General features: G+C 36.0%; 4 long non-coding RNA genes across 10 annotated transcripts; 2 read left to right on the top strand and 2 right to left on the bottom strand.

The window, feature by feature from the left end:
• Positions 1–3,870: 3,870 nt before the first annotated feature.
• Positions 3,871–18,275, bottom strand: LOC135736074 (uncharacterized). Its single transcript, XR_010527751.2, has 4 exons — positions 17,883–18,275; positions 7,041–7,141; positions 5,608–5,693; positions 3,871–4,974 (listed from the first exon to the last, which is right to left on the bottom strand). It is a non-coding gene; the product is annotated as an uncharacterized lncRNA (long non-coding RNA).
• Positions 5,928–22,598, top strand: LOC135736075 (uncharacterized). 6 transcript variants are annotated; one of them, XR_010527755.2, is made up of 10 exons: positions 5,931–6,445; positions 6,554–6,650; positions 18,484–18,544; positions 18,670–18,829; positions 20,401–20,460; positions 20,557–20,601; positions 21,359–21,435; positions 21,547–21,600; positions 21,839–22,010; positions 22,121–22,598. It is a non-coding gene; the product is annotated as an uncharacterized lncRNA (long non-coding RNA). The 6 variants fall into 6 exon arrangements; XR_012336588.1 differs by having other exon boundaries at positions 5,928–6,650; positions 21,547–21,716; XR_010527753.2 differs by having other exon boundaries at positions 5,932–6,650; positions 18,484–18,567.
• Positions 8,413–16,297, top strand: LOC135736073 (uncharacterized). Of its 2 annotated transcripts, none has more exons than XR_010527750.2 (5): positions 8,413–8,548; positions 9,338–9,384; positions 10,858–10,904; positions 13,077–13,208; positions 15,289–15,307. It is a non-coding gene; the product is annotated as an uncharacterized lncRNA (long non-coding RNA). The 2 variants fall into 2 exon arrangements; XR_010527749.2 differs by lacking the exon at positions 15,289–15,307 and adding an exon at positions 16,214–16,297 and having other exon boundaries at positions 8,414–8,548.
• LOC135764888 (uncharacterized) lies at positions 18,682–23,511 on the bottom strand. Its single transcript, XR_012336589.1, has 6 exons — positions 22,607–23,511; positions 21,866–21,971; positions 21,526–21,609; positions 21,341–21,418; positions 20,383–20,448; positions 18,682–18,816 (listed from the first exon to the last, which is right to left on the bottom strand). It is a non-coding gene; the product is annotated as an uncharacterized lncRNA (long non-coding RNA).
• Positions 23,512–26,242: the final 2,731 nt, after the last annotated feature.

Here is a 26,242-nt window from a genome sequence, read left to right as displayed (position 1 = left end):
ACCTTTGTTTTTGTAAACAAATTACACAAATTGTGATTTTTGAAAAAAATTACAGTACAAATACAGTTTTTCTCAATTGCTAAAACACTAAACCCTTGCCTGATTGAATCAGTCACTCTTTTGGCAAAACCATAAGCACTTTTCACCTGTTTAGACACAACTTACCAACACATTTTCATTGTGATGCACCAGTGCTGCATAATGGTGAGCACTGGTGACAAAATGTAAACACAATTAAAGCACAAGTGTCACCACTTGAACACAACAAGTACAGTAAGCCAGTTTAGAGAGCACTGGTTTGTGAGGCCCTACAATGGATAGAAATCTGAGAGGAAGAGTTTGTGTGAGAGGAGGTCAAGGTGGTCAACGAAGACAAAGAACAGTAATATCTGATGAAATCAGAGCTACTGTGATTGACCATGTTCGGCATAAGATTTATGTTTTGTCTTTTTGTACAAGTGCTAAATGCACAGTTTTTTGTTTGTTTTGCAACATGCATTCAGCCTACAGTAAACAATACAGTTTTTCTCAATTGCTAAAACACTAAACCCTATTGGCTGAACCAAATGCTCAGTTGCCTGAACCCCACTGATTGAATCAGTCACTCTTTTGGCAAAACCATAAGCTCTTTTCACCTGTTTAGACACAACTTGCCAACACGTTTTCATTGTGATGCACCCGTGCTGCAAAATGGTGAACACAGGTGACAAAAGTCAAACGCAATTAAAGCACAAGTGTCACTACTTGAACAAAACAATTCAAAATGGATCACACTTGTGTCTAATGATGTAAGGGAACATATACAGTGAGCCTGTTCAGAGAGCACTGGTTTGTGAGGCCCTGCAATAAATAGAAATCTGTGTGGAAGAGTTTGTGTGAGAGGAGGTCGAGGTGGTCAGCGAAGACAAAAAACAGTAATATCTGATGAAATTAGAGCTACTGTGATTGACCATGTTCTGCATAAGATTTCGTTTTTTTGTCTTTTTGTAGAAGTGCTAAAGGCACAGTTTGTTTTTGTTTTGCAACATGAATTTAGCCTACAGTAAAAAATAAACATTTATTTCTCAAGCTTCAAGGGATAGTTCACCCAAAAATGAAAATTCTGTCATCATTTACTCACTTTCATGTTGTTACAAACCTGTATAAATGTATTTGTTCTGATGAACACAAAGGAAGATATTTTGAGCAATGTTTGAAAGCAAACCATTCATGGACCCCATTTACTTACACTGTAAAAAATCCAATTAATGAAATGTTGGAAGGGCAAAAATATATAAGTTAAACCAATTTTCTTGTTTGGGCTTAGTTGAGTAGACATATTATTTTAAGTCTAGATAAATCTGTGTTTAAAACATTAAGTGAATGGTTATTTCCAAATTCAGTCAACATTCAGAATGGCTATGTTGACTGAACTAATTAAGACAAATCAGGTAAATATGTGGACTTATGACAGCTATGTTTCCTGACAACAAAATGCTCATAATATTACTGTTATTTGGTAACAAAATGTAATTTTAAGAGTTGTTCAGGCGTGAATGTATGTGCTTTAAGTTTAAATATGCGGTCGGTTAATATAGATAGCGTCTATTTAAAAATGTGCTCGGACACTTTCGGACGGAGATGACCTCCAGAAGAGCTCCAGAAAATCACAGACACTTAAGCGCTCACACCCCGCCCAGCGCAGCCTCGCCTCGGCTAGCCCATCAGAAATCGACTGCTGGCTCTGATATCTCTGTGGCGTTTAAACATGCGATTTAATTCATTTTAATTTCTTATACTTAATAATAAAAGGTTTACCGGTATGTTTTAAATCATATTTTAGGATTGCACTTAAATGATATCGCTGTTGAATGATATTTCATATCTTTCACATTTGTTATAACTGGGCTGCGTACTGCCTGCGAATTTGAACTTCAAAGCTGAAGGTGCGAGTGGAGAAATAGTCCCAATATCATAACAATCTTAAAACTTCTAAATATACCCGTGTGTGTACCCGTGTGCGTCCTCGCGCGTGTGCATGTATGTATGTATGTATGGGCGTGCGTCTGTGTATTTTGAATTTAAAATGTTTTAACTCGGAAGGATCTGGATCACAGGTCATTTCATCTGAGATCAATCCGCACGCAACAGCTGGAATCACTTACTGTTTCACACAAGGAAGGACACAAGTCATCCGTTTCCTCAAGTTCACGTCAGGTAATTGTTTGTAATTAAATGTTAATTTTAGAATATATTAATTGGCAGAGACGCAAATACTCGACGTTTTTGTAATTATATTTTTGTAAAGATATATTAGAAGTGTGTTATGTTATGTGACCGAAGTAAAGTGGAGCTATTTTAGTTAAGATAAAAAGCCTGGATATAGGGTTGGTTTACCGGACAGAGTTTAGAACTCGGTCTTTATTATAATTGGGACATTTTTACAAACAAACCTTATATAATACAATACTGGCGTGCATTTTGAGACAAAACAATAGCACTCATATGTTAAGAGATGTCAGTAAGTTATTTTAGTCAGTGAAAAGCCCTGTCCGAGAAAACCGCCCAATAGTGTTTAATTATGTGTGATGTCTGAGGGAAATTTGGCCTAACATTAACGTTATTTAGGGAATAAAGTCTTTCACCGTCAAGCTTTATTATATTAAACATGTATTTATGTATGTTTGTGTTTTTATATTCCTCAGAGGGATACATAGCGAGACAGTCTCCGCTTGGACTGGCTGAGGAAAGTCTCCTAAATGGCCCTGGAGATGTTCTGACTGACTTTGGAGGCTTTTTGGACTGTTTTATGCCCTCTATTTAAAGACTTAATTCTGTATGTTCAGTCTGTATGATAAGTGAATAAGTGAATAAAAAGCTTTTGTTTTTATGTGACTGAAGTTAATTATTTTGTTTACAACACCAGCATAAATTATTTGATAAATAATTTTAAAATGTTATTTAAAAAAATCCCAAATAATACATATTAATTGAAGTAACACATAAAACATTGAGTGAATACTTAAATTTTAATTGACAGAGTCTTTGCTGTAAGTTTTTAAAGATTCAACTGATTAAAACATTTTAGTTGAATGAACTACCCAGATAGCACACGTACGTCTCAGATACGTCTTGTAAAGATCTTTACATCTGCTGACGATCGTCTTTGAATAATACGTCTTCCATATCTCTACAAGACGTATTTAAGATCTTAAAAAAATTCTAAATCCTACCTGCCTGCAATGCATCTCCGTTTGGTTTTGAATCCGATCAAACGCAGACGAATCAGCAAAGACCTCCAACTCATTTCATTTTTTAAATAAATGTCTTGTTTAATTGTTTAAAAAATATAGTCAACATGTTTTTAAGGGTTGGCATTAATTTTGAAACAAAAAATATAATTAAATATAATTAATAAAAGCCCATATCACGTATAATAAAAAACAATGTAGACATTTTGCGTTTAATCCAAAACGTTAAAAAGGCACTTACCGTAGATAAAGCACCATGCACAAGAAAAGGTGATCTCATACTCTTTCTGACTACAAAATATTAACAATTACAAAACACACAAGAACATCATTGCCAACAGCCACTGCCCCTCTGACTGTTTTATCAGTCTGAAATGAAAAAAGTTATACATTTAATTAAATAAAACAATTGCCAACAAGCTGATTATCTTAAGGTGACCCTGCTTACTGCAATTCCTGCTTATTATAATTACTGGGTGTGACTCACATTAAGTGTGTTTGTCAACAGTTATATATCTTAGGTTGAAACTTTTGATAGTTTTTGACCCCACGCCATCCATTGAAATTGTGTAACACACCTTGCATTTTCACAACATTTAGTTTTAAAAATCATCTGAACAAACTCTGAGCAAACCATAGGTGATATTGAGAATGTTTATATAGATGAAGAAACCTCATAAAAATTGAAAACACAATACACAATCATTTGACCAGCTTTAATCCAGCATCACAGCATGAATTATATTGACTAGTTTGTTTACCAAATTTGAATAAAATGTTTAACCTATGTGTTAATATGATTACAGCCACAGTGTAACAAAATACTGCAAAGCTATTGATCACGTTCTCATTACATTACTTCACAAGACCCAAAGCTGATCAGGACACTTTAAGAGCACTGTAACGTAGTAACTGCTGAAAGAACCATGTAATACTGTAAATATAATGACAAACTGTTCCATAACACTTAGATGTGACTTTAATTACAATACAACATACTCTTTCTCATACTCAGGGTTTTTAAACTGTGGGTGAAGACCCACTTGTGGGTCGCACCGTAAGATAGTGAGTGTTGCATTGTAGTGATGGTTTGTCCAATTAATTATTAGCAATGGTTTTGATATACTATAAGATTACACCTGTCTAAAGCCCATAATACACGGCACGATTTTTGGCTGTCCCAGATGAAAGATTACCAATCGTGAAACAATCGTGGAGATTTCTGTGATCGTGGCTCTTAATTGGTGGTCCTATCTCATACAGTGTGAGAGGTTTAAAGACGTCTGTTTTCCCAGTCCTGGGACCAAAGACACCTACGATAGTTTTATGACAGTGTAAGAAGTTCAGCATGATCATCGCACATCAACAATGTGTTTGCTTCTACGACCTGCATACCTGTATTTGTTTACCACTAGCGCATGTTGATGACAGATGTCGCAGCTTCAGATGCAATAGGTGTCTTCATCGACAGTCTACTGCTGAAGTTTAAACAATCCTTGTCACACAGTGTGATAAGGTCTTATTGGATTGCAAAAATCCTGCTGTGTATCCTGGGCTTAATATGTTGTGGAATGAAAAGTTTGGAAACCCCTGCTTAACACAAAGTCTCATTTAAAGTTTATAAGAACTTTTGCAATAGACCGACACTAAACGAAACTGATGGCAGATGAGGTGTTGGGATGACAATGGGCCAGAGTTGAATCTGTGCATCTTAGCAGATCACAGGCAGGTTTCTCCTGAAGTGCTGCATTAAGAAAAGAAAGGAAAAGATGTTAGAACATTTTTAAGGAAATTTAAATAATTCTCACAATCAATATTGGACTATAAACAATAAATTATTACCAATGCAATAACATGCAAACAGACCTGTCAACCACCTTAATAATAGATACTACGCGGTAGGCATGGGCTGGTTACCAGTTTTAAGGTACACCGTGGTTTTAAACAGTCAAGGTTACAAAACCACTAAAATGGTCTGTGAAACCGTCTCCAAGGTATGAACTGTATTTATACAAAATTCCTTAAGTCATGTGATTGATTTGATGTTTACATGTAATATACATTTAGAAAATATTATATATAATATAATTTAAAGGCTTTATTTTTACCTGCCATTTAAAAATAAAAAAATTTAGTGTAGCAATGGGAATACCGCAACACTGTGAAACCGTGGTATTTTTGCTAAAGGTAATCATACCGCCAGAATCTTATACTGGCCCATGCCTACTAAGCGGTTGTACCATGTGTTAGAAACATCAAGATTCTCAAATTTTTAGGGCTAGCGCAATACCACAGTTTTGGCTAATCTTCATGTTCTCTAGGGCAGTTATTTTGCCCCAGTGACAGAAACAGCGACAGTAATCAAATAATTCATTACCTTATCTACATGTGGGTAGAGGCCCACAGGTGAAGGAAGATTTTTGGCCTGCACTTTCACAGCTGGTAAACATGGATTGTGGTGGGCTAGTGACAGAATGAAGAAGATCAGTTTAAAATGTGCTTTACAACCAGAGGTTGCATTATTTTGACAGACAAGGGCTGTAAGAAAATTGTCAAAATCAATAATAATATGAGCCAACAGCCAAACAATAACAACTAAACTCAATCAACTATCTTAATCTGCCTGAACTCAAATCTTGTGGTCTATAAAGTGGGAGTTTATCTGTGTGTAACTCAACCATCATGTTAGACTGAAGGAATTGCAGTTATCATTAGATTTCCCGACAGCACTGGACAAATGACTTCTCACACTCAGTGTGACTTGAGACAAAGGATAAACAAAGACATTGAGTATGTTTACATGCACATAATAAGAGGACAATTATCCTATTATGATATTATAAAAATCAGCTTATTACATTAACATGTTTCAAGCGTTTTAATTTACTTTTATTTGTGAAGTTTATCTATCTCAGGTGGAGACATACGCACATACGAAACGGCAAAAAAGACTTTAAAATCTGGTTTAAGAGCAAAAAAACTACCTGTGCCAATCAGTTTTTGCCATTTATGGGCTTTACCCTATAAAAGAAAACCATTTTATGCATTTAAATGACCTTACACGTTATCAGTTTATTAAGCGTTTAGACTATGTAGACACACTCACTGTGCACTAAAATTAAAAAAATTGGTTAACACGACCACTCGTGGTGGCTTCACTCAGAGGTTGGAGAAGACAACCGGTGGACTAAACATCAAGCCTCTGCACGATTCAGGTAAGTGGAATAAAATACATTGTAAATAAACATTATTAAAACAGATTGTGAAGTCATTCATTCAAAACTTGCTATGACCTAAGCCTAAATGACTTAATTTCTTTTTAGAATTAAGACAACCTTAGCAGGAGAGCCCCAGCAGTAACTTTCTCTCAAGCAGATGAGCAATAAGTTGCTTTGTATGAACACCACCCTAACAATCAAGGTAAAAGAGCATTAAACATTAAAGTTATTGCGGAGAATTTAGGTTTTCCGGGTGGATCATCAAGACTATTGGTCCTCCTAGTTGTCAATCTGGAGTGTTGCGCAATTGCATTTTTTTTAAAAAGCGGAGACGGCGTTTCTTTTCTAAAATTCGAGAAAATCCTCCGCTACACCTTTAAGTGGAACATTTCTATAGCATGCTGCTTATAGCTAGTGAGAAAGATAATCTAATTGATCTACCATGCATATCCTTCAAATAACTTAACAGAACAATTGAACATGTATAATATAATTTAATATGTACATTATTAATAATAATTATTAATAATATTAAATATTTGTGAAATTATATACTTGTGAATTCATTATATTTGCAATGTTTAAACATTACCTGTTTTAAGGTAAACAGATTATCCATCAGTGGGTGCCTCAAGGTCGGCTCTGTAAATCCTGTATTCTGCATGTTTCCGAGCACACGTTTTCCAGGACACACTAATATTAAACAGAAAAACAACATAAATCAGTGTTAAACACAAACAAATTTTAGGTAAATTAAATAAGGTTTTCATTTTCAATCAATATAAAAGAAATAAACGCAATAAAAAACAATGTCAGTGACGTAATAAATATGTGTAAATTTACACGCATCATTTATTAAGCATTATAAAAAAATCCAGCAATATGATTAAACTTTGGTTATTTGTTATTATCCCTGCATTCAAATGGTTGCAGGTTGGAGCAGGAAGTTAACCCTTCTGTCGCGCAAGCGCGAACATAGACAGTGGTCGCGAGGCCATTCGTAGTGATGGGAGAAACGAAGCTTTTCGAAGCTTCGAATCAATTGAACCAATTGCTTCGAAAATTGATTCAGTTTTTCGAAGCAGTTCGAAACCCACACACGCTGGCGACCCCTGCTGGTCAAAACAGTGTAAAAGCAGATCTGTATACACATTTTACACTTTTTTTTACAAAATAATAGCAAGATTTTTATTAAAATATGTTAAAAAACTTATTTAACTTAATTAAGACATAGTTAAAAGTGTATAATGTGTTTTTAGTTTTATTTAAGGCAGGTAGCCAGTGCATTCGGGCCAGATCCGGCTGAGTGTCGGCGCACACGGCTGTGTTCTGGCTGCGGCTTACCAGCATTAAGCCAGCACTGGCCCAGCAAAAGTTGCCAGATTCGGCTAGGCTGTGGATATGCGGATTTGGTCCGATTTTGGCTGACAAATGGCATATTTTCCACATATTGGCTTTCACATTTCACGTTTGTTTTAATAAAAATATATTAATTTAACAATTGATATGCATATAATTGTTTCTATTTAATGTTTTGATAATTGTTTTTAGTTTTCCTGATTAATGGTAGCCTATGTCAATAAGTGAAAAGTAGTGTGAGGAAAAGTTAAGCTTAGAAATTTTTCCCTAATAAAATAAGGGAAGGGGAGAAGCATATTTTAATGTTAAGAATAGGTTTGTAGAGGCATAAAGTGCCATTAGCCTATTGAATGTAAGTATCTGGGCTATTAAGTTTATACTGAAATATTTTCTATGTATGTAATATGTCAACAAACACATATTTTATTAATTAATGGTCAAATACTAAATTGAGATTTTATAAAAAAATTTAATAAGCTGTAAAGCTTGTCAATTTGTTTACTACAACTACAATTTTTCAGCCCTTTTCCAGAATTTGAACTAATTTTATCATAAAGATTGATCTATTTATAATTTATCGATTACAATTTTTAGACAATTAAAGCTGGTTAAAGGAACTTTTATTTTGGAAAAAGAACTGCTGCTGTTTCAAGACATGCGCACTAGCTGCGACATCTAGTGACGACATTTACCGGGCTTTAACGGTTGTTGCTGCATGAAGTCTGCTGCAATTTCTCTGAGGTAAGACTTTTTGGAAGTTATTTAACATAATTTTAATGCATAAAATATTTATACTCTGCACATATTAGATATATGTAAACTTCAGTTAAAAGAAGGACAAACTGGTGTGACTGATATAGTATACGTAATTTTTTAAATGACCACAATCCCGCTTCAACAAATATGTAAATTAGCATTTGAATTTATTATTAAAATACTGAAGTCTTTCTAGATAAATTTGAGTAGAAAATCGATTTTTATAATTTATCTGACAAGGAGAATTCGGACATAAGAAATGAACTCTGCTCAGTTTAATGAACTTACTTAAACAGTAATATTTCGTTTAGCAAAACAAACAAATAATATTTCGCAACTCATAAAACTGGTCTGAGGATTTGCCTCAGCAGTCTATGCAGCAGGCGGGAGTAACTGAGGGATCGTGAAGCTATTCTGCTAAACACTCGTAGCCACCTCAGCCAGTTCCGCTATTATACAGCTAACTGAGGTAATTTTTTTACCAAGGTATAACTTTGTCTGGTACAGAAAATGTTTAAATTTCACAGAATAGAGAGCATTGCAGCTACAGGACACAGCTGGTAGTTAAACTACTTTACTTAAAGTGCACCTGCAGTAAAAATATTTCCACCTCACTGTTGCACAACATTATAACCGATTTCATCTATTGAAAGATACTTTGTAGAAAATGAGTGAACCTTAATTATGTAATTATTACTCAACATTTTGTATCTATGATCTGTCTGTCTGTTATACAACTTAATAACTTATTGTGATTGTTTTTGTCACATTTAGATTTCTCAAGATCATCAGTTTGGACAGAATTCATTTGAAGAATTAATGTAAGTAAAAGTACAATATTGGATGGGGCATGGATATTTCTTGGGAATCAGTTTTGTTGCATTGTTAATGTCAGGACTGTCTGAGGGGTCAATTGGGGCCTGAAGTATGATAGGGATTTGTTTAGGGCTACAAATATATATTACAAATAACAAGTCTTTAAAAAGTCTTTACATTAAGTAGTCTAAACTAAACTTTGATATGTAAACGTTGTTATGTACACTATAATAACAAGATATTTTATTAGATCACAATTCCAGTTTATGGATTTGGCATTTGCAGTCATTTTGAAATATAAATATAATGGTAGAGAAAACACAATTATCTGTGGATGTGTGTGATTAAGAGTAAGGAAAACTTACTTTTTTATATAATTGAAAATCTCAAAACAACCCTTAAAAACCAAATTGAGTTCTCTTTTGCTGCATCTTGCAAATATTAAAATTTTAAATAGGCAAGGCTTAAAAAGGTATAAAAATAATAATGAACTTTCTCGATAATACAACACTGGCACAATTGGGCATGTAACCGTTTTTTTTACCTTAGTGGTGTGCCCTTGTTCTAGTACTTATGTTTCTAGTAGCTATGTTTACATGCAACCAATTAATTAGTTTGTAATCGTATTGATGGCTCAATCGTATTAAAAAGTCGTCATGTAAAAACCTTAATCAATATGATTGAGGTAGATTGGATGCAAATTTGAATCGTATTGAAAGGGGTGGTGTAGTCCAATCTGTGATCCGATCAGCAGGAGAAAAGTATGCATGTAAATGCGTGAATCAAAGTATTTTGTCGGATGCAAAAATACATTGTGCATGTGCACAGAAAATTTGTGCTCAAGTTCACGTCGTATATTTACCTCTTATTTGCTTTGGTTTGGCTTTGGGGTGGCATTGCCAAGTCCTCTCTTTTTTTCGTTCAGATTTGGGCTACTGTTTAAACTGTCTTTGCGAGTTGTTTTTTCTGCTGGTCAGATATGAAAGGATTTTGTTCATTAGTTATTGGTATTTGGGCTGTGATAAGTCATTGGGATGCTTTTGGGCTAATTTTGAATGTCCATGGGGATGGTTTTGATATGTGAAGCTGCCAACCCTGGCTGTGCGCTTGCACAGATGTTCGGTTTATATAAATTGTACATGAAAACAAACATTTTGAGGTGCAAACATTTAAACATGTTTAGGGTGCATGTAAACTGTATTGTTGTAACCTTTCATCGGATTAAATTCAGTCGGATTGACAAAATTTTGTGCATGTAAACATGGCCCTTGTGATGACAGTTTGTTCGAGGATAAGAAAACTGCCATCTAGGGTTTCAGAACGAAGCAAGAGCCATCAATATTATATATGTATTGTATGTTTATGTATATATACATTAGCAAGAAAATGTAATGGTTTTCTGAATAAATATACATAAATAACATAATGTGTCTAAAAATTATAAAACAAGAAATTCAGATCTTTCATGTGTTTTTCAGAGCACTAGCAGGTTCCAATAAAGGCTGGAACAGAACAGACAGAAAAGGTACAGTATACTTTCTTTCCATCTCCGCCTTGCCCACGCAAACATCCGTACCGCTTTAAAAAGTATATATTATTTACAGGACATTCACAAATTTAGAAAAAATGAAGAAAAGTAGCAGCTCCTCCACTGCATTGAATATACTGTTCTGTATGAGTGTGCAACTCAGCGTTCCCACAACGCGCACGCTTGACATCTGTTCCTCAGACATGAGGGCTCGCGAAGCACGCACACAACGCGCAGTCAACACATGCGTGATCACTAAACGAAGTTTTCTTTCTTGTTTAAGTGAACATAAACAGCTAGATGTGTCAGTATCAGTATATTAAAGCAGTGCAGTCTTAAAGCTGTTTTGGGTCTTAAAGTGACAGTAGCCTACTGCTTTCTGTGTCAGAAATGTTCTTTCCACCCAAAAATGGAAATCACTCACTATTCTTAACTGAACAACTTTTGCAGCTGCACATTTAATTCATACAGTGAGGACTGTGTGTTTTGTGTGTATTTATTGCTAATGTTAAATCATAGATTCTAATAACTAATATTTTTACATTTAATACAGATGCCTGAAAAGTAAAACAAGATGAGTATAGTGTTATGATAAAAAAACAAAAGATTTGGTTGCTTGTCAGTAGCATTGTTGTAGTGACAGCCAAAATACATCGGCCTAGGGCTGGGCAATATGGCAAAAATGTGATCTCAGAAAAAAATCCATATTGAACGATAATGATATATATTTCGATGCAAGTTGTTAATGCTTCCAGCTTTAAAACAGTATGCCAACAATGACTGAAGCCACAAAAACAAGAGGGTTCATTTATATTTTAATCTGCGCCTCGTCAGTTTTTTAGCTAGCCAAACCACTTCCATATAAAGGAATTCGTGCTACCTTTTTGTCCACAATTTATCATCTTTGGATATTCGTTGCCACTTCCACTCATTTTTGTTTAGTTTTTTTTTTGTTGTGCCGAGTTTGCAAAGTAGGAAATGGACTTTGTACTACTCATGTGTATTACATATAGGCCAATGTATTTTGGCTGTCACTACAACAATGCTACTGAAAAGCAACCAAATTTTTAATATTTCCTCTTAATCATAATACTATACTCATCTTGTTTTACTTTTCAGGCATCTGTATTAAATGTAAATATATTAGTTATGAAATTGTCTGTCAACATGATTTTAACATGAATTAGCAATAAATACAAATAAAACACTGCACAGTCCTCACTGTATGGATTAAATGTGCAGCTGCGAAATTTATTCAGTTAATAGTAGTGAGGGGTTTTCATTTTTTGTGTAATGAACATTGAACACCTAAGACAGCTTTGAACACCCAAGACAGCTTTAAGACGGCACTGCTTCAATATACTGATAAACATACAGCTGTTTATGTTCACTTAAACAAGAAAGAAAACTTAGTGAGCCCTCGTGTCTGGGAACCATATACGAGCTATACATGCTGGTAAATGGGCACGTCACCTTGTGGAAACGCACAGTCGCACACTCATACAGTACAGTATATTCACTGCAGTGGTGGATCTGCTAATTTTCTGTTATGTTTTCAGTTGATAAGATGTGCTTTTTGATTACTGAAATTTAATTTAACCAGAATCCAGAATAAAACGAAAAACACGGATTGAGAATTGAGAAAAAATTTAACTGAATCTGGGGAAAAAACAATAGGCCAATAGCTGTGCTAAGTCGTGACTCCAATTGGCTTTTTTGAGGTCATTCAATCAAGGGTTCACATTTTTTTCACAAGCACTAAGATGTTTTTTGGTAGTTCTCAATAAAGACATGAAAGATCAGAATTTTTTTGTGTAATTATGTGTAATTTTAGACACATTATGTTTATCAATGCCCTTGACTTAGATAAAGTTTAGATCGCATTTTATGACAAATTTGTTCAGAAAACTGTGAAATTCACATACTTTTTCTTGCCACTGTATATAAAGCCATTACAATGTTAATCTATGAAGCTATAAGTCTTCCACCCTAAAGTACCTGTCATTGTTTTTGAAGCAGAATAGCTTGTAGGTAACATTTAACCCTGGAGAACCCACGGGTCAAATGTGGCCAATGTTAATTGATTCTAAGAGAAGGGTTCTTGGGTTCTCCAGGGTTAAACTAACATGCTTGCATTTACCTAATTAAATAATTTTGTTTCTTTTCAAGAATCTGTTCAGAAAAAGTACTGTTCGTGCACCAGATGGTGAAGTAGAAAAGTTCATAAAAACTTCTGCAGCTTGCATCTGACAGAGATGCAAAAAGAAGAAGAGAGCGGGCCTGAAAACAAGCAAATTCAAGGTATTTCACTTGTTGTTAAAGGGATAGTTCAATAGACCTTTTGCGAGTCGACGTCACAGTTACGTCACGCGCGCATGTGGTGGCAGAAAAACAGTGGAAATGAATGAGACACGAGTGAAACGAACAATATAACTCACTAGAAAATGTTTTGTTGTGCTGTTGAGTGTCAGAATAGGAATGCCAAAATAGATGACCTTCATTTTTATAGTATACCGTCGTCGAAGACACCATTTGAAGATAAACGTAGGTGTTTATGGTTGCAATAAAAGCCCTGAACCGGACAGGCTGGAGTGATGAAATCATCTGAAAATCTTTTAATTGAATAGAAAATAATTAGAGAAGATATCCGGTGTTCTGTCGAAGTCTGTTCCCTCTATGTGTTTCTTATAGCGTTTTCATCACGTTACGTTTATAATTTATTTAGAAAGATTAAAGATTTGAATTAGTTCATAATATCAATAATATTACCATTTATTAAAGTTTTCGTATTTTTTTCGTTTTCTATTACTTCTTTTTACCTTATATCTTAGCCTATGTCTTCTTACTGTTTGTTCTAAATTATGATGTTTACTAATAAATATATAAACATAGCACACACACGCACACACACACACGCACACACACACACGCACACACACACACACACACACACACACACACACACACACACACACACGATGTAAAGTGTTAATAATATATAAACAGGCCTATACAAATTAATTTGTATGTAAACATAATAGTTTTAGATCACACACGTAGGATAAAAATATAAGGAAGAAATTGAAAACAGGAAATGATTAAATGTTTAATAAATAATATTATACAGAATACATGATAGTATTGCTCTTATAAGTACTTCAGCGATTCATACTGTAAAAATAATTGATTTACCAATAAAGAACAATACATATACATTACATACATGCAAGCATATCAGTAGCCAAGCCATTAAAACTTTTAATTTATTTAAAAAGTAAACGTAACTTGGTGAAAACGTCATAAGAAACATTACACTTAAGAGAAATATAGGGGAAACAGACTTCTACAGAACACCGGATCCTTAAAAATCACAGTTTAATGCTTAAACACTTCACACAGCTATTGAGAAGCATTCACTTTCTGCCACCAGTTGGGCTCCGCCCACAAAAAAACGTCATCTCTGTTTGCAAACACGCAAAAGGTCTATAGATATTCTTTCATCATTTACTCATCCTCATGTTGTTCTAAATCTGCATGATTTTTTTCTGATGAACACAAATTAAGATGTTTTGCGTAATGATTGTAAAAACACAGCACGTTGTAACCATTGACTTCCATAGTAGGAAAAAGTATTTTGGAAGTATTGTGATAAATGATGAAGAAAATATTTTGATAAATGATGGTTAGCACACAGTTGACGGTACCCATTAAATTCCATCATATTTTTTTATTCCTTCTATGGAAGTCAATGGTTACAATCTGCTGTGTGTTTACCATCATTCCTCAAAATATCTTCTTTTGTGTTCATCAGAAAAAATTCATACAGGTTTAAAGGTAGGGTAACACATTTTGAAAAATGCTAACGGTAGCCGCCTAGTAATGAAATCACGATCCCACCCTCAAGTCAAATCGCCATCCAAAGTCACGCCTCTTTCCAAACACATGAACATGCACAGATCAGACGGTCACATTTCATGTCTCATTCACCAGTGAGAAAACTTTGCAGTACAAAGTGAATAACACTTCCAAAATAACCAACATAAACAACTGGTTTATATCAGAATTAGTTTAAGCACAAGTTCGGTTGTGTAGACGTAGTAACTATATCGTTATGCTAATCCGTAAACGAACACAAATTTCATAAGCAACACAATGTTTCATCAAAGTAGAATATCGAATCCACCTCAATACAAACATATCGCGTACCTTACCAAAATAAACAACGACCCTTTTAGACCCTTTGCCTCCTGCAGCTGTTTGCATCTCGTGGTAAAGCAGTAAAGTTACCGATGTTAATTTGGGTTTTTGCTCTTTGCCGATCCAGGCAGTTTTTGCTGTTGTTGTTATAAAAGATGGCTTTCATTTTGTGCCTCCTGTACAGGTTGTCAATTCAGCAGAAAAGTTTGTTGTTCTCGCTGTTTACAGACAGGAGGTAAGCGCATGTGAACACGCAGATGACCTATGGTGTCTGCGTAAGGGCTGGGCAAAAAAATCGATTTTCCGATTAATCGTTTTTTAAAACGTGGTCTAATAAAATCGATTCTCAAAGAGCAGAATAGATTTTTTTCTTTCATATTTATTTCCACAAACATTGAACGTAAGATTAACTTTAATCTAATTACTAGTCTTCTTCAACGTTAGTGTTGTGGCTTTTAATTTTTTTTATTAATTACACACTTGTAAACTGCTGTTCACTGTTCTTTTTTATTAATAAAGTATTTGTATTAAATCTATATTCATTGAGTTGAATCGAGAATCAACTATAAAAACCTACCCGAGAACCAGAATCGAAAATTGAATCGTGAATCGGAATCGAATCGATTTGATAGCTTGTGAAGCGAAATCGAATCGATCTGGAACATCTGAATCGATACCCAGCCCTAGTCTGCATGGACTCGCTGCGCGGTGGGCATTCAAATTATGCTTACGTATGAGGGACAAGAAAAGGAAACGTCCATTCGGACCGAAATTTATGATTGGTTGAACATTTTTTGGTCCTACGCCTTTCACAGATGACATAAATTCTACAAATACATTTAAACAACTTAACACAGTGATTGCTATCAGGATGTGAGGAGACTTTTAACCAGCATAACTAAAAATCTTTTAGGATCAAATCTGTTACCCTACCTTTAAAACAACATGAGGATGAGTAAATGATGACAGAATTTTTATTTTAGGGTGAACTATTCCTTTAACATTTACCCAAGTTAACATTAATGCATTCAGTCTATCTGATGAAGTAACCATGAGTCATTTTCTGTTCCCCCTCTTATCTCTTTTCTCTCAATCTTTCCTTCTTTTAGGGTACACTTGAGGAGTGTCCAGATGTTTATTAATGTTTTATTAATGTAATGTTATGTTTCAAATAAACATGTAAACATACTGTATATTTTCTTTTTTTTAAAACACCTACAGTAAAGTGTGACACTTAACACATTAAAAGCATCACAAACATTGAGGATAGAACTTCTAATGTGCAGTTTAACTTTTTTTAACTAAATATAATAAAAGTTTTTTTTTTAAGAAGGGATAAGTACATGACATCTTAAGGGCTAAGGTTATAAAATAAAAAACACTTTAAAAAATAATTCGGGCTAGTTTCGGCTGAGTGTACATTTTAAGCTGGCATGATTCTGGCACTGTGCTGGCAGTGTCGGCTGACTTTAAGCACCCGGACATGGGCCAGTTTCGGCTGAGTGTAATGTTTTAGCTGGCGTGATTCTGGCACTGTGCTGGCAGTGCCGGCTCACTTAAGGCACCCGGAAATGGGCCAGTGTACTTGGGCCGATTCTGGGGCGTCATTCATCCCAGAGTTGGCCCTTTTCTGGCAGCCGGAACTGGGCCGTGGTTTTTTTTCTGGCCTGCCGGATTTGGGCCATTATTGGGCCAAACTGTTTTGGCTACCTGGGAAATAAATGAATAAAACTAACTACCCTTTTAATTATGCACATTTTTGTCATTAAATATGTCTATAAACAAAAAGTAGACAACATGGTAGTGTTATTAGTCAGAAGGATAAATGTTTAATGAACTTTCATAATAAAACTGACCCGAGTTCACCTAAACTTATTAGACACTGGTCATGTGATCAACTCCCCCTAGTGGTGAACCATCGGATTTTCGAAATGTTTCGAAACAGTTGTGACGTAATGAAGCCTCGTTTGCTAAAATCACGTGACTTTGGCCAGTTTGAAACAAGCTCCGAACCACTGATTCGAAACAAAAGATTCGTAAATGTTTCGAAGCCTCATGAAGCAGTGCTTCGAAAACGACCATCACTAGCCATTCGTACGTCACGTGAGCGCCATTTTCATGATATGACCGTTTTTCCTCAGGCACACTTCAACATTTTCTTCGCATTTAACATCAATATTAACATGTAAATAATATAATTCGTAAACATAACGTTTATGTTAATTTATAATATGTTTTTTTTTTATTATTGTTGGCTTTAAGTTAATTTGTCTGTCAGACTCAGTTTGTTCGTGTTGGTAAGTAACTTAACGTACGTTATTAACGTTACGCTAGCCTTTTGTCATGTATGTGTTGTTAGAAACTGATAAAAATACGAATTAATTCACAGATATAAATAACTTTATAGCTAATACAACTGATAAAATATATTAACTTAATTATCAAACCACTTCGCTATAAAACTTTAAGGCTTCTTGTGAATACCGGTCGTTTACATAACGTTAACTTACTCCAAGCAAGTCGGACGGGAAGATTGATACATTTTATAACTCAAGTAACTTTAAGTTAAACAGGGGCTGGTCTAGGCTAACTTAGCAAATTTTTACCCCACCACCGCTGAGAAAACGGTTACATGTTCAACGTGCCTTGCCTTCAGGATTTGCAGCTCGGTTTTGGCTTGCATTGATAAACGTTACAAACAAACAAACCAAAAAAAGAATGATCATATACGACAATCAATCTTTAGATCCACTACATGCATAACATGTTGGTACTTACCTCTACTGATGAAACTCCTTCGTCAGCGTTGTAACTTCACATGTTGGTTTTGGTAAATCACACGAGGCCAAAGATCGAGGTGAAAAAGAGAAATAAATCGTTCTGCGATCGTTTAACGCGATGAGACACGAAGCCTTAAAAGCCACAGGCTACTCCAGCCCAAAGCCCTTGTGTCCGGCTTCACGTGGCTTAGCCTTAACCAGTATGACATAACAGTACCGCGTGATTACACTGTTTCGTGGGCTTTTGAATCACTCTCGCGGTACTTCAATGTCTGCGCATGTGTGCCTGAAGTCAATCACTCATGCTTGTAACAGGGGTAGCGTTTGTGCGCTCAGTGATTTAGGGTGTTACAAAACAAGATTATTACATATATATTATCAATTAGTATTGTAATAAAGCTTTTTAAATGTTTGTTAATGATTAAGTGTCATTAACAAACTCTGATTTAAAACATCAATATATATGCTACGTAATTTTCCTTAAATCATCAAAACATCCAAAATCAATGAAACAAAAACAACAACAATGTATTTAAGATGAGACACATTCAGCATTTATAATTTTTTCTCTCTTTTTTGTTTGACTTTGTTTTCTACAGTAACCTGTTAACAGTAGACCAAAGGTATGATGATCAATTATAAATGCAATATGGTTGAAAGGTCAGTAAACAAACAACAAAAAGGTAATTTCTTAATAGAATGTCTATAAATTTTTTGCTTTTGTTACATATTTCATACATCAAAATCATTAAACGTTAATAATTATGTATTCCAACTTGTTGCAGCTTGACAAAAATGTAGCTTGAAGGAGAAGGGACAGCTGAGTAACAAAGTCCTGGTATGCAGACGACGATACTATTACACTGACAAGAGTGTAATGATGATGGAGACACAAGCCAGAGAAAGGGGGGACCAAACACCAGGCCAGAATTCTGCATGAGTCAGGTAAGCATAATGAGTTACAGCAGTGGTTCTCAACTCTGTTCATGGAGTCCCACTGCTCTGTGCATTCTGTATGTCTCTTTGATTTGACAGACTGAGGCTGCGTCCAAATATCACTTTGTGCATCCTATCGTGCATCATGTTCTGGATGTAAAGCATGAGACTTTTAATTGTATGTTAACATTTCTATGGTGTTCACTGCATTATTGTTATGCATTTTGTGAAACATCTGCAACATTGTGTCGTTTATTTAGGGACTACTGAATAAATAATACACTTTAATAAAGCTACATACTCAAAACAAAGAGCTTTTTTACAGGAGCAAAGAATTCTGCATCTAAAAGTTTGATATAAGCAAATGTTCATTTCAGAGTGTTCATTTTATTTACAGAAAAACTTAAAAATGTTAAATATAAATTAAAAGTAGTAAATAAAACACAAATACGTTTTGGTGCAAATTGCTGGCACTACCTGGATTGAAATTTTTACCCATGCTAAGTGTGTCCCATCGGATGAATAATTCTACATGCACGCTTGGGATCTTCACGCCCACTAGAATACTTAGGCCAAATACAAAAAAAAAAACCCGTAATGTAAGTAGTCTAGTGCAAAGACAACAAGTGTGAACATTTGGACACAGCCTCAGTTCAGTTCATGAAGATCTCTACTAATGAGCTGATGATTTGAATAAGGTGTGTTAAATAAGGAAGACATACAAAATGTAAATAGCAGAGGACCTCAAGGAACAATGTTTAGGTACAGTTACACTGTATAAAACATTAACTAAACAGACAAATTATTTGTCATAGCTTCAATAAACAAAAGAATGTCACCTGCATAGTAGTGTACCCTACTACACTTGGTCTCTGCAACAGTCCAGTTTAGTTCATGGTAGGGGGGCATATTTAGAAACATAAATATTTTCAAATTATTTGCGACCCTTACAAAGACACTAATTTCCCACAGCCAGCAACAGCACAATGTTTGTCTGACATCACAATCTTACTGTTATTACAACTTTATGATTGTCAACAACTACTACTTTAGACTGAACACCAGTGGGCGGAGCCAACGATATAATGATGTGCTGTGTCTTTCTGTGGGGGAGGTCAAATGAAAATTAATTTAGCTAGTGACATCACTACTCCAGCCATTTTACATTCGTAAAAGAAGAATGCTGTCTGCGATTCACTTATGTTTCCATGATTGCAAAAACCTTTATCGAAGTACATATACAATTGTTTAAGTGTCATAATTAAAACATGCCTAAATTTGCAGTGACCCTGGCTTAAGTCGATACAAAACTCAAGTGCAAATCATGACACTCATATTAACTGTAGTTTTGCAAATTATTGTAACACCGATATCAGATATGAATAGTGTCTTATGTAAATATAAAAAGATCAGAACAAAAAATGAATATAGTCAAAAAAATATGATCTGTGCATTAAGATTTGCATTGTAAATGCAGTCTTATTGTTACGAAAAAACTTGGTTATTGCTGGAATCATGAATGGTCTGAATAGGATTTGAGTTTGTTTACTTGTGAAACTTACCTGCACCACCATTTACAGATCCAGTGGGTGCAGATCATCATACAGATGGTTCAAGTGTGGATCCACCTAATATTCAAGGTAAAAGAGCATTTGTTCACAGCATTATCTAAGAAAACATATCACTAGATATTACATATTTGATGTTCATGTCTGACTCTGATCCATACGAAACAGATTTTCTGTCCTGGGACACTCGGCTAACCATCAAGAAAGAACACAGTAGGTTAACAAGAATCTGACCTCACGTTTGATCATTACAAGATTATGGCAGTACATTACACATTTAAGGACTGTTATTCCTCTGGCTGATTTAAAAATAACCAAAAGTTCTTAAAAAGAAGCAGCCCTAGTTATTTTGGCTTGTTAAACATAAACTATATAGACATAAGTATTGCGACACCTCCTTCTAATAAACAGGTTTAAATACTTTACATATTTCCATGAGCACAAATCTTAATGCTACAGCATATGATATTCTAGAAAAACCGTTTGATGCTAAATTTATAGCAAGAGTTTTGGCAGGGCCCTTTTCAATACCAACTTAAGAATGACCCTACAAACAAAGTAAGGTTCAAACAGAAAATTAGTGATTCAGTCTGGTGTGGAAGAACTTTGACTGGTCTGAATAGACCTTAACTCAGCTAACACCTTTGATATGACTCAAAGGTTTTTAGCCAAAAAATCATCACCTAAACCTATCAATGACTTGTACAAGAAGCTGTAGTCATTTCGGAACAGAAAAAGGCACTTACAAAACTGTTGCAACAAAAATCTAAATTCTTTGTAGTGGTATTATATGGTATAGCATTTTTATTTGTTTTGATTGGACATACTGGAATAAATAAACATGTTTATTAGAATGAGGCCTCCCAATACTTTTGTCTAGTGTATTTGCCACAGACAGGGTAACGCAATCCTTAGAGTGTGCTTCTTTGTAAATGTGACAAATGAAAATGACCTGATCCATCATTTCCAGCTCCAGTGGGCATCCTTTATCCATCCAGACCCTCATACAGATGTTGGAGCTTTGATTCACCTAAAGTACCATGCAAGGTAAGAGAGCATTTGTTGACATAATTAGGAAGAAAACATAAACGCATTGTTCATGGCATTTAAATACAACATAACACTGTTTAATACTACCTTTTTCTGTTCAATCCATAGAGCACTCATTTTCCCTCTTGAGACCATGGTGTGACCTGCAAGGTCGAATGGAGAGTAAGTTGCCTAAAAAAAAAAAAAAAAAAATGTATTTAAAATTGTCATTAGCTAAACATCAACATGTCTGAGGCAGATGCAGGTCTGATAATCTGTCCAACATTCAAAACCTCACAGTAAATCTACAGTCTTGAGTACTGTTTTAAATCAATGTATACATATGCTCATTATGAATTTTAATAAAAAATACTAAATGTATATAAAAAGCCTCAATTCAATTATTTTTTTGATATTGCAGCTGTAAGCGAGACAATCTTGGAGTCACCTGCATTGACTGGTCCAGTTGTTAGTCCAATTACAGATGGAGATTATAGAAGAGGATGATGTCTTTTCTCCAACATCTTTCTAGACTGATAAAAGATCTAGACAGGCTTGAACAAAAGTTAACAGAGGGGCTTATATAGAGAATGGTAAGAACCATTTTATCCGTCAAACTTTTTACCAATTATTGTAAACATAAACAATATTATAGGGCTTAATTTGTTTTAAACATTACTTCAATGTACTGTATCTGTTTAAGGTGAGCAGCTACACATAAAAGAAGAACATGGAGAATCTGCCCAGAGGTGTTAACCAGCAATGCAGCTATACAACTAAAGTGATGCATGCGGAAACAATGTGTGTATGTTATGTCCAAATGTTGTTATGTTCAAATGTTTTACAATATACTTAAACAGGTGGACCTGTCATTATTGCATTAGTCAAGTACAACTGAGTAGGTTAAGTTTACATATCAACGTCAATAAATATATAAAAATAAATATCAGTCTTGACAGCAAACATAATAATGTTAAATAAAATAATAATTACAGCTTTTTAAGAAATTTACACGGGCTCAAACTATCAGTGAAATTAACTATCAAAAACCTAAAATAACCACAGACACGTGAATAAAATATCTAACGTGAACTAGCTAGTTACTGTACATACATTGCTAATTATCAACGAAATTTCTAGTTAACTGATCCCACACCCAGCATTATTAAAATGTATTATTACTACATACCTTAAACAAATGTCCCCTTAAATCGCCAGACCAGGACAGGTTTCTTTCTTGCCCTTCTTCTTTTGCATTGCGACGTCGATATAAGTGCATGGTGTGGTGTAGCACGAATTTAACGCAAAGACGCTCATATTAATAATATACACGATATTGACTATTAATACGGATGATTTTATCTTTGTTTGACATTCTAATCAGAGTTATATTGAGGAAACAAAGAAAACATATGACATAGTTTGTAAAATTAATTTTTCCTTATTTTTGTAATGGTTTCTTTTAGAATGCAGCTGCTGCAGATGAAGAATCCGTCCGTCTACCACTGAAGGAGACGCGGAAAATCGGGAAAAGATTTTCTTTGCCCGAGGAAGCATTTGATTAATTTAAAGATATTGTGTTTCTTTGTATGTTATAGAAAAACGTTGCTTTTTTGCATACACTCGTGTAAATATGCATCTTATGAATGTTTTCCTTTGTCTAATTTTAATAAATTTTACGCAATCAACTGCCTGTTTTATTGAAAATACTGTTTTAATTGTTGTCAATGATATATTGTAATAATGTGTATAACTGTGTAGAAGATGTAGTTTAGAGCAATTTATTTTTAATGATCTTTTAATCGTCTTTTAAAGCTCTCAGAAACATCTTAGAAAGAGCTCGATTAAAGCTCTTATAAAGATCTTTTAAAGATCTAAGAAACATCTTGGAAATATCTTAGATACATCTGCTAACCATCATTCTAAATATCAAGCGTCTTGAAAAGATCTTAAAAGCGTCTTCAAAACGGCTGGGCTCGTACGTCTCAGATACGTAATTCATATGGGCAAACGACCTTTATAATACGTTTTCCAGACGGAATGGAAATCTGAGTGATTACCTCGCAGATACGTATCTGAGACGTACGTGTGCTATCTGGGTATAAAGCTAATTGAGCCAACATACTTTTTTATATTTGAGTCAAATTTGGGCCAACTAAAAAACATCAATCCAGGTAACACTTTGGAGACAGAAATTGAGTGAACGTAAAATTTCTGTGGAACTAGTTACTAAAAAATAATTCATTGAGCCAACAATTTATTTTTTACAGTGTACAAAGTATACTTTTTTTTATTATGGAAGTGAATTGGGTCCACGAATGGTTTGGTTATAAACATTTCTCAATATATTTTCCTTTGTGTTCATCAGAACAAAGAAATGTATTTGGGTTTGTAACAAAATGAGGGTGAGCAAATGATGACAGAATTTTCATTTTTGGGTGAACTATCCCTTTCATGTCCTGAGCATTGTGTTTTCTATTTTTCTACGTAGTGTTTAGTGACTGTTCCGTATTTAATTTTGATTGACCCGGGGCACGATTTAACAACATAGTTCAGTTTTGAGCACAGATTGAACTGTTTTGAGGTGAAAGTTTGGTTTTGCAAGAAGAGTCTGAGGTTTTGGGAATGTAGCTTGAAAATTGGGTTTTGTGTTCACAGTTTAGAGAAAAGGAGAGCATCATTCAAGAAATGTGTCTTAGCAATCGAGAAAAACTGTAAACATTTATTTCTCAAGCTTCATGTCCTGAGAATTGTGTTTTCTATTTTTCTACGTAGTGTCATGACTGCTGGGTGATCGATGGCTGTTGATCTGTGTGTGTGTGTGTGTTGTTTACCTGTGGTGCCGGTTCCTCGTGTGTTCACTAACTCCGCCCCCTTGTTTCGGTAATTGTCCACCGGTGGTGTCTCGTTTACCTTTTCCTTTATATTGCACGTAGTCCTGTCTTTCGTTGCGGGCTCATTGTTTTATCACAGTCCTGCTGCCCTGCCCTGCCTTGTCTTGTCAGTCGCTCTCTGTCTCTTCCTCTTGTTACCCCAGGTTTGGTTTTTGGCGTTCGGGGCCTCGTCTTCACCCGGACCGCTCTCTTGTGGAGTACTGGATCTCATTGACTTTGTTTGTCTCTCAGTACAGTTGGTTCGCCTCGTTTCTAGGCGGTATACCAGCTGTCTCTCTCTCTCTCCGGTTTGCATCATCACCCGTGAGTGGAGTACACCTATTTACCATTGTGGATTACATTGACTCTAACGACTGTTGTTTCTCGGAACCGCTGGTTCGCTTCGTTTTTAGGCGGTGACCAGTGGTTTCCGGGTGGCTTTTCTACATCAGGATTTCACAGTGGATTATTGTGTAGCGCCGACTCACTCTCTCCTACTGTGGGAGTGCTTCATTCCCACAGTAGCGTTATCATCTAGAGTGAGTCAACGGGTGTGTGCCGTGTGTGGATCTACCAGTGACTTTGCTCTCCAGTTCTCTACCTCCTTTTCTAAATAAATATTGTTAACTTGCACTTGACTCCGAAGTTCATTTCCTGACAGATGAGCGCGCCACGAATGGAGTCAGCAAGTTTAGAGAGTCTGGAGGTGCAGACCGCCCTTCACCAGCAGGGGGCGGCCATCGACCAACATTCGTCGTTATTGTCTGCTGCTGCCAGAGATTTCAGTATCTGGTCTGAGCAACTTAAAGAGCTCAGCAATCGCTTGGACCAAGTGACTCCTCACCATGAAGCCCCAGCCTCATCCGGAGGAGCCGTTTCGATTGAACGGGAGTCACACACGGCAACACCCCCCACCTACAATGGCGACCCCAACACCTGCAGATCCTTTTTGCAACAGTGCTCTCTCGTCTTTGCGCTCCAACCCCGTCGATTTTCTTCATCCACTTCCAAGGTGGCGTATGTTCTGACGTTACTCACGGGAAGAGCAAGAGACTGGGGTATGGCCGCCTGGGGGGCTAAAGCTCCATTTACATTTTCATTCGAGGCTCTTGAGGAGGAGATGTTAAAGTTGTTTGATCGCTCACTCAAGGGGGACATGGCAGCGGCTGAGTTGGTGAGATTACGGCAACGTAATGACTCCGTTACAGACTTTGCTATAAGATTTAAGACTCTCGCTATTTGCTGCAACTGGAACGACGCGGCATTAAGAGCGCAATTCCTCGAGGGCCTTACACCGGGCATTCAAGACGAGATTGCACTGAGGTAGCCACCCACGTCACTGGAGGCTGCCATCGATCTGGCTCTGAGGGTTGAGTCTCGCCATCGGCAGAGAGATCTGCGTCGCTCATTTCGCCATCTGATGTCGAAACCAGGGGAGACCGCTTCAGAGACGCCCTCCGAGGAGCCGATGCAGCTGGGCAAGTTTCATATCTCTGCTGGTGAGAGAAATCGTCGGCTGTCTAATGGTCTCTGCTTATATTGTGGCAAGCCGGGGCATCTGGCAGCTACATGTCCGGTAAAAAGCTCACGCCCGCCGATGAACCTGGGAGTCTCGGTGGGCGCATCGTCATTTAAATCTTCCGTTAACAGCACTACTCTACCTGTTATTATTAACTCTTTCCCGTCACAGGCGTTGCTGGATTCCGGTGCGGAGGCGTGTCTTTTGGATGCTGGGTTGGCCAAGTCCTGGGGTATTCCATTCATTCCTCTCTCCTCTCCTTTGTCTGCCTGGACATTGAAGGGCCAGCATATGGCTGTGATCACGCACCGTACACCCCCTGTGAGTTTGTTTGTTTCTGGCAATCATCGTGAGGAAATCGAGTTTTACATCTTAGAGGATTCTCAATCACCAGTCATATTAGGTCATGACTGGTTATCCAAACATAATCCTC

The sequence above is a fragment of the Paramisgurnus dabryanus genome, chromosome 4, assembly GCF_030506205.2.
Source record: "Paramisgurnus dabryanus chromosome 4, PD_genome_1.1, whole genome shotgun sequence".
Classification (NCBI taxonomy): Eukaryota; Metazoa; Chordata; class Actinopteri; order Cypriniformes; family Cobitidae; genus Paramisgurnus; species Paramisgurnus dabryanus.
Note: the sequence above shows the minus strand (reverse complement) of the source record. Positions and strands in the feature narration are given on the sequence as shown.